The sequence below is a fragment of the Nerophis lumbriciformis genome, linkage group LG15 (genome assembly GCF_033978685.3).
Source record: "Nerophis lumbriciformis linkage group LG15, RoL_Nlum_v2.1, whole genome shotgun sequence".
Taxonomy (NCBI): domain Eukaryota; kingdom Metazoa; phylum Chordata; class Actinopteri; order Syngnathiformes; family Syngnathidae; genus Nerophis; species Nerophis lumbriciformis.
In genome coordinates, this window is record NC_084562.2 from 10,807,207 (window position 1) to 10,819,344 (window position 12,138).

At 38.6% G+C, this 12,138-nt stretch overlaps 1 protein-coding gene across 3 annotated transcripts in view; it reads right to left on the bottom strand.

The window, feature by feature from the left end:
- The window catches only part of LOC133615948 (uncharacterized), a 50,622-nt gene extending 38,581 nt beyond the window's left edge, over window positions 1-12,041 (bottom strand). For all 3 annotated transcript variants that reach the window (XM_072914781.1, XM_072914780.1, XM_061974856.2), the window contains exon 1: window positions 11,865-12,041. The gene's annotated coding sequence lies outside the window, so the exon portion shown is untranslated. The remainder of the gene's footprint in view (window positions 1-11,864) is intronic.
- Window positions 12,042-12,138: the final 97 nt, after the last annotated feature.

Sequence of the window (12,138 nt, forward strand, 5' to 3'; positions counted from 1 at the left end):
AAATAAATATTAAATACATAAATCATCTTTTATTTATTTTATCTATTTTTTTATTTATATTATCTATTTATTTATTTATATCTATTTATTTATTTTATATATTTATTTATTTATATATGCACCTTATTGCTTTTTTTTTTTATCCTGCACTACCATGAGCTTATGTAACGAAATTTTGTTCTTATCTGTGCTGTAAAGTTCAAATTTGAATGACAATAAAAAGGAAGTCTAAGTCTATCTTTGTCTCAATAAAAAAAAAAGGGGGAAAAAAGGGTTGAAGATGTTAATCATAATTCTTGTTCTGTGTACTTTGTGAACACTTGTAGTTTGAACCGCCTCTTAAACTGAATCATATTAGTGCTTTGTTTCATTTCTTTGGTTAATCAGTTCTATAATTTAATTCCCCATACAGATATGCTAAAGGTTTTACGTGTTGTTAGTTGTTTTGTTTTTTTACCGCCAATCAACAACTGTAGATTTTTCGGTGTATTACTGTAAATGCCAAAACGGCACCACAGTTTATTACAGTAAAAAAGTACAAGTTTTTGCTGTAAAAACAACAGTAAATTTCACAATTTTACCTTGAAATCTATTGCTACTTTTACATTGCACAATCTGATGGATAACTTACTTTGAAATAATGAGTATTTATTTCTATTTAAAAAAAAGATGGTTTGAATGTTTGATAATTATTTTTGCATAAATAGACAGTATTTAAGTCAACATAATTTGCGATTACATGGAATATATATATATATTTTTTTCTCTCCCAAAATAGAAAGAAAGAATACATTTAGTAAGAAAAGTAACAGTACTTTATTGATACATATTATTTACAGGCTTTCGAGGGCCAAATAAAATGAAGTGGCCTTGAGTTGTTACATAGTTATTATATTTATAACAAGTTATTGGACACAGGATGGTTTATTAGTTATATGTTTGTTTTGGCTTTCGTTGACAGATGTTGCTCAAACAATTGTATCTAATAAAAATGTATATAATTATTTTGTTGATATTTTTACACTGTCCTATAATGTCACTTTTTTTTAGGCTTATTTTACACATTTTTTGGCCTAAAATATGTACTTCCAAGCCAAATAATGGCTAAATGATTATGAAAATATCAATACTACAGTATTAAAACCAAATCCAATCAGAGCGAGCTGTTCAGTATCGGGGGCCACTGGTTGGCTCAGCCTCAGGAAGCTTTACTAAAGTACTGTATATTGGATACAACAAGTGTTAAAATGTATTTAGAAGTTCGTAAACATATTTTTTTACGCTGTAACTATGAAAATAATTAATTTATGATGAATAACTCTTACTTCGCAGAAATTCATATGCCATTATCAGGCCCGGAAACAAGAGTTTACTGTGCACGCTTCTGCTTTTCATGACCAAAAATGGGTTCGATTACGGGCCAGGCTGCTTCAAGAAGAGCATCTGGTATAAAAACTAAGACAAAATGATGGTATTTTCCGGACTATAAGCCGCTACTTTTTTCCCAAGCTTTGAACCCTGCGGCTTATACAAAGGTGCGGCTAATCTATGGATTTTTATTCGCTAACAGCTAAATCATTAAATGGATTAAGCAAAGAAATCAAACAATTAACTAAAATAATCAATTTTAAGAAACTGTTTTGAAAAGTGTTTACAAAGTACAAGGAAGAAGAATCCTGATACACGTCTTGAATCTCGTTTGAAAAGGAGAAAATCCTATAGGAGCCGGGATGTCAAAGTCAAGGCCCCCGGAATGAATTATCTTTGGCCCCCAGGATGATCAGAATCAGAATCAGAATCAGAATCAGCTTTATTGTCATTACGCAAGGTAACGAGATTGAGGCCATTCCATACAGTGCGATGTGTGCATGCTAGAAAAACAATGTGCAAATATATAAAAATATAAAAAATGTAGAAGTGCAATGAATATGGTGTGAAATGAATATATACATGAAAAAAAACAAAACAAAAACAGGGTGGTTGGTGGAATGGGTTATTGCACCGAAGAGAAGGCAGTTATGGGGGACAATGGGGCAGTCCGTTCAGGATGGTTATGGCCCTGGGGAAGAAGCTGTTCTTTAGCCTGTTTGTTTTGGTTTTAATGCACCTGTAGCGCTTCCCAGAGGGCAGCAGGTGGAACAGGTCAGAGCCAGGGTGGGTGCTGTCCTTGATGATGGCACTGGCTCTGTTGAGGCAGCGGGAGGTGTAGATGTCCGTCAGAGAGGGGAGAGGGCGGCCGATGATCTTCTGAGCCGTCTTGACCACTCTTTGCAGCCTCTCCCTGTCTGCTGCAGTGCAGCTGCCGTACCATACCGTAATACAGTAGGTCAGCAGGCTCTCGATGGACGAGCGGTAGAAGGTCAGCAGCAGGTCAGGCTTCAGGTTGTACTTCCCGAGGACTCTAAGGAAGTGTAGCCGCTGCTGAGCCTTCTTGATGATTGATGTGGTGTTGACTGTCCAGGAGAAGTCATTAGAGATGTGGACTCCAAGGTACCTGAAGGTGTGGACCCTCTCTACACGCTCGCCGTTGATGTAGAGGGGGGCAGGGTCGGTGCTGCTCCTCCTGAAGTCGACGATGATCTCTCTGGTCTTGCTGGTGTTGAGAGCGAGGTTGTTCTCCGAAGACCAGGCCGTCAGCTTCAGGACCTCCTCTCTGCAGGCAGCCTCGTCACCCCTGGAGATGAGCCCGACCACTGTGGTATCGTCGGCGAACTTGACGGTAAGGTTGTCACTGTGGGCCGGACTGCAGTCATGGGTGTAAAGGCAGTAGAGGAGGGGGCTCAGCACACAGCCCTGTGGGGAGCCGATGCTCAGCGTGCGGGAGGATGAGAGGTGCGGGCCAAGTCTCACATTCTGGGGTCGGTCCGTTAGGAAGTCCCTTATCCAGGCGTTTGTGAGAGGGGGGAGGCCAAGAGTGTCCAGTTTATTGCAGAGTCTGTCCGGGATTATTGTATTGAAGGCAGAGCTATAGTCCACAGAGAGCATCCGGACGTAGCTCTGCTGCTGCTCCAGGTGGTTCAGAGCAGAGTGGAGAGCAACAGCGATGGCGTCCTCTGTGGACCTGTTCGCCCGGTATGCGAACTGGTGGGGGTCGAAGTCTGGAGGGATATGGTCCTTGATGTGCTGGAGAACAAGTCGCTCGAAGCACTTCATGATTACCGGAGTGAGGGCCACTGGTCGGTAATCATTCAGGCTGGTAATGGGAGACTTCTTCGGCACCGGGATTATTGTAGATGACTTCAGGCAGGATGGGATGACTGCCTGAGCCAGGGAGAGGTTGAAGATCCTGGTGAGGGGGGGGGCGAGCTGGTGGGCGCACGTCCTGAGCACCTTTCCAGGTACTCCGTGTGGTCCGGTAGCCTTCCTGGGGTTCACAGCCAGGAGCACTCGTCTGACACTGTGCTCCTGTACAGTGAGTGGAGTGGCGCCGGAGCCCGGTGGGGGCGGGGGCAGGGCTGGAGCAGATGAGTGTCGCTGGGGGGTTTCGAAACGGGCAAAGAAACAGTTAAGCTCCTCTGCCAGTGTCGCACTCTGATCCGCAGTTGTCATATTGCAGCCTCTGAAGTTCGTGATGTCATGAATGCCCCGCCACACCTCCCGTGAGTTTTTGCGGGACAGATGGGACTCTATGCACCTCCTGTGGTCCGCCTTTGCTTTTTTAATCCCTCTCTTCAGGTCGGCTCTAGCAACACTGTACAGTGCCCTGTCCCCTGACCTGAAGGCTGCGTCGCGGGCCCTGAGGAGTGTGCGGACCTGGCTGGATATTTGATTAGTATCAGAAGCGGCCCGCAGGCCACAGCCGCCTGCTGCTGTTTTGCACACACCAATACTCCATCAGTGTTGGCGCTAGGAATTTTCAAAATGGGGTCCCAGGGACCCCATTAAGTCATAAAAATGGGGTCCCACAGTCAATTTTTGGGGTCCCACTTTTTTGTAAGCATTTTGAAAACAAATGATAAATGTATGCATTGTCCTATTATATCTCACATTCTATATTGTGTTTTGGAAAAAGGTTGTCATAAATGTTGCTTCGTTCATTTAAAAAAATTATACAAAAAAAAAAATTTTCATGCATATGTAAATTATTTCAGTTATAAACATTCATTCACTTTCTTCTTTCCTTCATGGATCTAAACTTTACCGCTGCCTGTATTTTTTTCTACATTTTTATTTTCAGAATGTGTTTGTTCTTCTTTTGGCCAAAATAAGCCAAAGAAAACAATCTGAAGTTGTCTTTATTTTTTTAGTTTTAACGCCAGGATTTTAATAGTCCGGCCCGTGTGTGCACAGATTTTCCTCCATGCAGCCCCTGGGCTAAAATTAGTTTGACACCCCTGCTATAGAGGATGAATAACGACATCAACGACTTTTCTGTTTTGTTTGATCATCCGTTTTACTGCCGTTGCAAACAAGTTAGGTATGTGAATAAACATTTACAAAATCTTTCTGTGCAAAAATCTAATTTCACAACGTACCGGTATGTATCTGTGGCTTATAGTCCAGTGCGGCTAATACATGAAAAATACACTTTTCTTCTAAAATTTTGTGGTGCGGTCTGGGTTGTAACTAGGATTTGACAAATACCAAGATTGAAAATTGGTTGTCCAAGAAAATCTTTGAAAGGCTGAAATCCTGGATATCCCAGCAAGACACCATAGAAATAATAAAAGCTTCTATTGAGGTAGAACTATCACGTGTTATGTTATCCAACATCTTTGACAATCAGCATGATTTTGTAACAGCCCACTTTTTTTTTATTAATATGCTGAAGTTTAGCGTATTAAACATAAGTTTAAAAACCATACCATCATTTCTACCACAACAGGGCTTCGAACCCAAGACCTTCTGCTTTGCAAAGCAAGTACAAACCCTGTTTCCATATGAGTTGGGAAATTGTGTTGGATGTAAATATAAACGGAATACAATGATTTGCAAATCCTTTTCAACCCAAATTCAATTGAATGCACTACAAAGACAAGATATTTGATGTTCAAACTCATAAACTTAATTTTTTTTTGCAAATAATAATTAACTTAGAATTTCATGGCTGCAACACGTGCCAAAGTAGTTGGGAAAGGGCATGTTCACCACTGTGTTACATGGCCTTTCCTTTTAACAACACTCAGTAAACATTTGGGAACTGAGGAGACACATTTTTTAAGCTTCTCAGGTGGAATTCTTTCCCATTCTTGCTTGATGTGCAGCTTAAGTTGTTCAACAGTCCGGGGGTCTCCGTTGTGGTATTTTAGGCTTCATAATGCGCCACACATTTTCAATGGGAGACAGGTCTGGACTACAGGCCAGTCTAGTACCCGCACTCTTTTACTATGAAGCCACGTTGATGTAACACGTGGCTTGGCATTGTCTTGCTGAAATAAGCAGGGGCGTCCATGGTAACGTTGCTTGGATGGCAACATATGTTGCTCCAAAACCTGTATGTACCTTTCAGCATTAATGGTGCCTTCACAGATGTGTAAGTTACCCATGTCTTGGGCACTAATACACCCCCATACCATCACACATGCTGGCTTTTCAACTTTGCGCCTATAACAATCCGGATGGTTCTTTTCCTCTTTGGTCCGGAGGACACGACGTCCACAGTTTCCAAAAACAATTTGAAATGTGGACTCGTCAGACCACATAACACTTTTTCACTTTGTATCAGTCCATCTTAGATGAGCTCAGGCCCAGCGAAGCCGACGGCCTTCCTGGGTGTTGTTGATAAACGGTTTTCGCCTTGCATAGGAGAGTTTTAACTTGCACTTACAGATGTAGCTACCAACTGTAGTTACTGACAGTGGGTTTCTGAAGTGTTCCTGAGCCCATGTGGTGATATCCTTTACACACTGATGTCGCTTGTTGATGCAGTACAGCCTGAGGGATCGAAGGTCACGGGCTTAGCTGCTTACGTGCAGTGATTTCTCCAGATTCTCTGAACCCTTTGATGATATTACGGACCGTAGATGGTGAAATCCCTAAATTCCTTGCAATAGCTGGTTGAGAAAGGTTTTTCTTAAACTGTTCAACAATTTGCGCACGCATTTGTTGACAAAGTGGTGACCCTCGCCCCATCCTTGTTTGTGAATGACTGAGCATTTCATGGAATCTACTTTTATACCCAATCATGGCACCCACCTGTTCCCAATTTGCCTGTTCACCTGTGGGATGTTCCAAATAAGTGTTTGATGAGCATTCCTCAACTATATCAGTATTTATTGCCACCTTTCCCAACTTCTTTGTCACGTGTTGCTGGCATCAAATTCTAAAGTTAATGATTATTTGCAAAAATTTTTTTTTTTTATCGGTTTGAACATCAAATATGTTGTCTTTGTAGCATATTCAACTGAATATGGGTTGAAAATGATTTGCAAATCATTGTATTCCGTTTATATTTACATCTAACACAATTTCCCAACTCATATGGAAACAGGGTTTGTACTAACGAGATGAGGCAATCCTGAAGGAATTGCGTGTGAATGCTCCAATGCAAATTGAACCGGAAGCAGTATTTTAGGTCCGGGTACCTTCCGTTTATTCCATTTCAAAATTCTTAAATGCAAATCAAAAACAAATTTCGGGCCGTTTTTTCTATTTTCATTTCTGACACAAAAGTTGGACAACTATTTAATGACACTTTTTTAAAAAGGACAATAGGACTCCTTCTGAACAAAGGTGTTACCATCCATCCATCCATCCATTTTTTACCTTATGGGGTCCCGCGATGTGCTGGAGCCTATGCCAGCTACCGTTAAGTTAAAAACATGGTAAACACAAAGGAAAAGCTAAAATGCAGCTTCCGGTTCAATTTGTCATCACACAGATAACCACACATTTTTGCATTTTGGATAAACATGAATTGGATTTTTATGTTTATCTGGAAAAATAAAATTTGATGGTAATATTTTAATGAAAATCAACCCCTTTTTTGAAGGTTTTCAAATCTGCCATATATAGTAAAAATCGAAAAACGGCCCTAACTTTGTTTTTTGAATTGCGTTTCAGAATTGGAAATAGAATGAACGGAAGGTACACGGACCATAAATGAGGGATTTCTAATCACTGCTATGTTGGAATTCTTATTAATATTGATACTGTTGAGGATATTATTCATTTTTGTTTGACTACTTTAGGATTGTTTTGTGTCATGTTTGTGTGTCCTCTCAATTGCTCTGTTGGTTGCTATTCTGAATGTTGGTTTTGAAATCGTAATTGTATTATGGTATTATTGTATATTATTTTGTTTGACTGATTAATTTAAAAAAATAAAATAAAAAAAAGTTAAATATTGAGTAAATCTTTAACAAATTTATATTTTCAAAAAAAATTTTTTTTGTTAGCCTATGTATTTTTACTTAGATTTTAACAATGTCAACAACAAAAAAAAAGGCAAACTCACACTATGGTGTAATAATCTCGAAAAATGTTCAAGTAAAAAAAGTATCACTAATTGGCAATACTGGTCCTGTATCTATTTGATAATGTATTTATTATTATAACATTATTATTATTTATTTATTAATCCATGTCTCTTGGTATGGTATCAATCTAGACTTAGACTTAGACAAACTTTAATGATCCACAAGGGAAATTGTTCCACACAGTTGCTCAGTTACAAAGGATGGAAAGGATAAGGAAGAAAAGGATAATGCACACAAGGGCACAAAAAGAAGGCGAAAAAAAAAGGTATAAGACTAAAAATGAACCAAAAGGGTAACTTAAAAGCTTGTAAAAAGCGTGCAGCAGTGACACACTGTTTCATATTTTCATGCATTGTTGTGTTTGAAGAGAAGAGCGTCACAATGGAAACGGAGTGATGGAGTAACTGCCATACTTAATTACTATCTTGTCGACGTTTATGACAGGTTGGCATTTGGTACATGCGTCAAACAGACGTATGTAGCTGCCGCACACGTGACGCTTTGCAGTTTTGTATCCCGTCCTTTTACTCCTGAAAAACTTGACTTGCTAAAAGCAGTACAAGAAGAGCTTAAGGACTTTATAAAAGTCCATTAAATTAATAATGTACACGGTACACCAAACAGTGTTGGGTAAGATTAAACCGCTTAGGTAATTTCTCATGACATGGCTTTCATATTGAAATTGACATTCAAAACATGTCATTAACACATTTCAACCAATGTTGCAGAACCGGATCAAGTTATTTCGAGCATGCAGGAATCGACAGTAGTAATTATCAATTTTGTTGGCAAAAGCACATTGATATCGGATGACGCAGCCTACTTCAACCGTACTCAAAGTAACCTTGATGAAACGTGAGAACCAACGTCCACTGTAGTAGACATTTGTGGTTCTTTGACAAGGGCAATTTTTTTCCCCCTTCAAAAATGTGTAACTGACAAAAGAAACAGACCAAAAACAAATGTCCACTGCAGTAGACATTTGTGTTTTGCTCATTTTTTTTTTTTGTTCTTCAAAATGTGTGACTGACAAAAGAAACAGACCAAAGACAAATGTCCACTGCAGAGGACACCGGCTCTAGGTAGGCAGTTGTGTTTTGTTCTCCGAAATATGTAACAGATTAAAGAAAATGGCCTAAAAACAAATGTCCACTGCAGTAGACATTTGTGTTTTGCTAATTTTTTTTTTTTTGTTCTTCAAAATGTGTGACTGACAAAAGAAACAGACCAAAAACAAAAGTCCACTGCAGAGGACACCGGCTCTAGGTAGGCATTCGTGTTTTGCTATTTTTTTCTACAAAATATGTAACCAAACAGTCTACAAAATATGTAACCAAACAGCCTAAAAACAAATGTCCACTGCAATAGACATTTGTGTTTTGCCATTTTTTTTTTTTGTTCAAAATGTGCGACTGAAAAAAGAAACAGACCAAAAACAAATGTCCACTGCAGAGGACACCAGATCTAGGTAGGCATTTGTGCTTTGCTATTTTCTTCTACAAAATATGTAACCGAACGGCCTAAAACCAAATGTCCACTGCAGTAGACATTTGTGTTTTCCTAATTTTTTTTTGTTCTTCAAAATGTGCGACTGACAAAAGAAAGACCACAGACAAATGTCCACTGCAGAGGACACCGGCTCTCGGTAGGCAGTTGTGTTTTGCTATTTTCTTCTCCAAAATATGTAACCCATCCATCCATTTTCTACCGCTTGTCCCTTTTAAACAAAACGGGCTAAAAACAAATGTCCACTGCAGTAGACATTTGTGTTTTGCTCTTTTTTTTGTTTTGTTTGTTCTTCAAAATGTGCGACTGACAAAAGAAACAGACCAATAACAAAAGTCCACTGCAAACGCTGCATGCTCTCAGTGGACATTTGATTTTGGTTCTTTTGTCAGTTACACAATTTGGATACTTTCATTCTCCAAAATATGTAAGTCTGACAAAAGCAAAAAAAAAAAAGAACAAGTCCACTGTAGAGGACACTTTTATTTTCCTATTTTTTCCTGCTAAATCTGTAACACTGACTGAAGAAACTAACCAAAGACAAATGTCCACTGCGGTGGACGCTTTTATTTTCCTATTTTTCCTGCTAAATCTGTAACACTGACTGAAGAAACCGACCAAAACCAAATGTCCACTGCGGTGGACGCTTTTATTTTCCTATTTTTCCTGCTAAATCTGTAACACTGCCTGAAGAAACCGACTCAATACAAATGTCCACTCCAGTGGACGCTTTTATTTTCCTATTTTTCCTGCTAAATCTGTAACACTGACTGAAGAAACCGACTCAATACAAATGTCCACTGCAGTGGATGCTTTTATTTTGCCATTTTTCCCGCTAAATCTGTAACACTGACTGAAAAAAAACCGCCCAAAGACAAATGTCCACTGTAGAGGACGCTTTGCTATTTTTTTCCCCTGCTAAATCTGTAACACTGACTGAAGAAACCGACCAAAGACAAATGTCCACTGCAGTGGACGCTTTTATTTTGCTATTTTTCCTGCTAAATCTGTAACAATGACTGTAGAAACCGTCCAAAGACAAATGTCCACTGTAGAGGACGCTTTGCTATTTTTTTTCCTGCTAAATTTGTAACACTGACTGAAGAAACCGATTCAATACCAATGTCCACTGCAGTGGACCCTTTTATTTTGCCATTTTTCCCGCTAAATCTGTAACACTGACTGAAGAAGCTGACCAAAGATAAATGTCCACTGCAGTGGACGCTTTTATTTAGCTTTTTTTCTCCGCTAAATCTGTAACACTGATTGAAGAAACCGACTCAATACAAATGTCCACTGCTGTGGACGCTTTTATTTTGCCATTTTTCCCGCTAAATCTGTAACACTGACTGTAGAAACCGTCCAAAGACAAATGTCCACTATAGTGGACACTTTTATTTTAAAATTTTTCCCGCTAAATCTGTAACACTGACTGAAGAAACCAACCAAAGACAAATGTCCACTGTAGAGGACGCTTTGCTATTTTGTTCCTTCTGAAATTTGTAACTCAATTTTTTTTTTTTTTTTTTTACTTCTTTCTGTTCCTTTTCATTCATATTTTACTTTGTTATTTTGATTTATTTTTATTTTGTTTGATTTATGATTTATGAATGCAATGAATAAATGAACTGAAATGAATGAACAGACTAAAAACTGTCCACTGCAGTGGACACATTTATTTTGCCGTTTTCCCTTCTAAATCTGTAAGACTGAATGAAGAAAGACTAAAAACAAAGCAAAACAAGTGTGTTTTGCTGGTTTTTGTCCTACAAATTTTGAAACTTGGACCAAAAACTGTTCTTTGCCATTTTTTCCTTCTAAATCCGCAACACTGACTGAAGAATCAGACCAAAAGACGAAATGTCCATAGCAGCGGACGCTTTTATTTTGCCATTTTTTCCTGCTAAATCTGTAAGACTGACTGAAGACACAAACGTCCACTGTCGAGGACGCTTGTGACTTGCCATTTTTTCTCTCCTAAATCTGCAAAACGGACTGAAGAAACAGACCAAAAACTGTCCACTGCAGAGGACGCTGGCTCTCAGGACAATAGGGTTCCTCCCACACAATTAAGTAGATTTTTTCCCCCCTACTTTAGAATCACATAATTGGGATTTGTTATATATTGTATACAAGTATAATATCAGTATATATAATATACTGTAAATATTCAAGCCTTGCAAGGAACGAGGAAGCTTAACATATGTAAATATTACATATATGTTATATTTGATATTGCTACAATGGTACATTTTTTGTCTACTTTATACCTGCATTATCCTTTCCATCCTTTGTGTGTGGAACAATTTCCCTTGTGGATCAATAAAGTTTGTCTAAGTCTAAAGTTGAGGTCTCGTGTGACCATTTCATGCAAATGTTTGACCAGGAAACCAAAACCAGCATCACTGTTGGAACAATATGTAAATAAAAACCTACTTTTGGGCCAATTAATGGGGAAAATACTAACAGAACCCACAATTGTATAATAAGCACATGTATCAACATAATCTTGCAAGGCTTCCTCGTTCTTTGCAATGCTTGAATATTTACAACTTGTCCTTTCATTTCGGTTTAAGGCTTATAAGCACGATGACAATGTCCAACTGTTGGCGGTCTAATGTTTTACCTTTGTATTTATCAAGCAAAACGATTCCCATTAAAGTATAGTTTTAAATCTACACATTTGTTGGTGGTTTCAGTTTAGTTACCAGTATTTTTATTTTTCACCATGAATACCTTGACTTAGCAGTTTTACAGTATTTTAAAACATATACCGTAGTTTCAAGAAATAAGGACACATTTTTCTTTGAACTTTCAATGGGTTGCTAGTTATAATCTCAAAAAACTTTTGCAGACTGGTGATAATTATCCTGTCCACTTAAATCTATGCAAAATAATTATTGAAACATTCCAGAGTACCAAATATGTAAAAATAATTACCTTTAGAAGCAAGCAGACAAACGTGCCAACGCTTCCCCGAATGAAGTCTCACCAAGAATCAGCGGAGTAGTAATACGGCCCTCCTATATACAGGAGATCTGCACAAAAGGTGGAGTTTAGCGAAATTTGGGAAGATTGAGAATGAAGTTAAACTGGCTGGACCAGAAATTCTATAATAGAGTTATGACAAAGGCTGCACGTCAGGCACACTGATATTACCGCTTTTGTTTCTACAGATGCTGATATATTGGCCTGTACGTGTGTGATGTAAGAT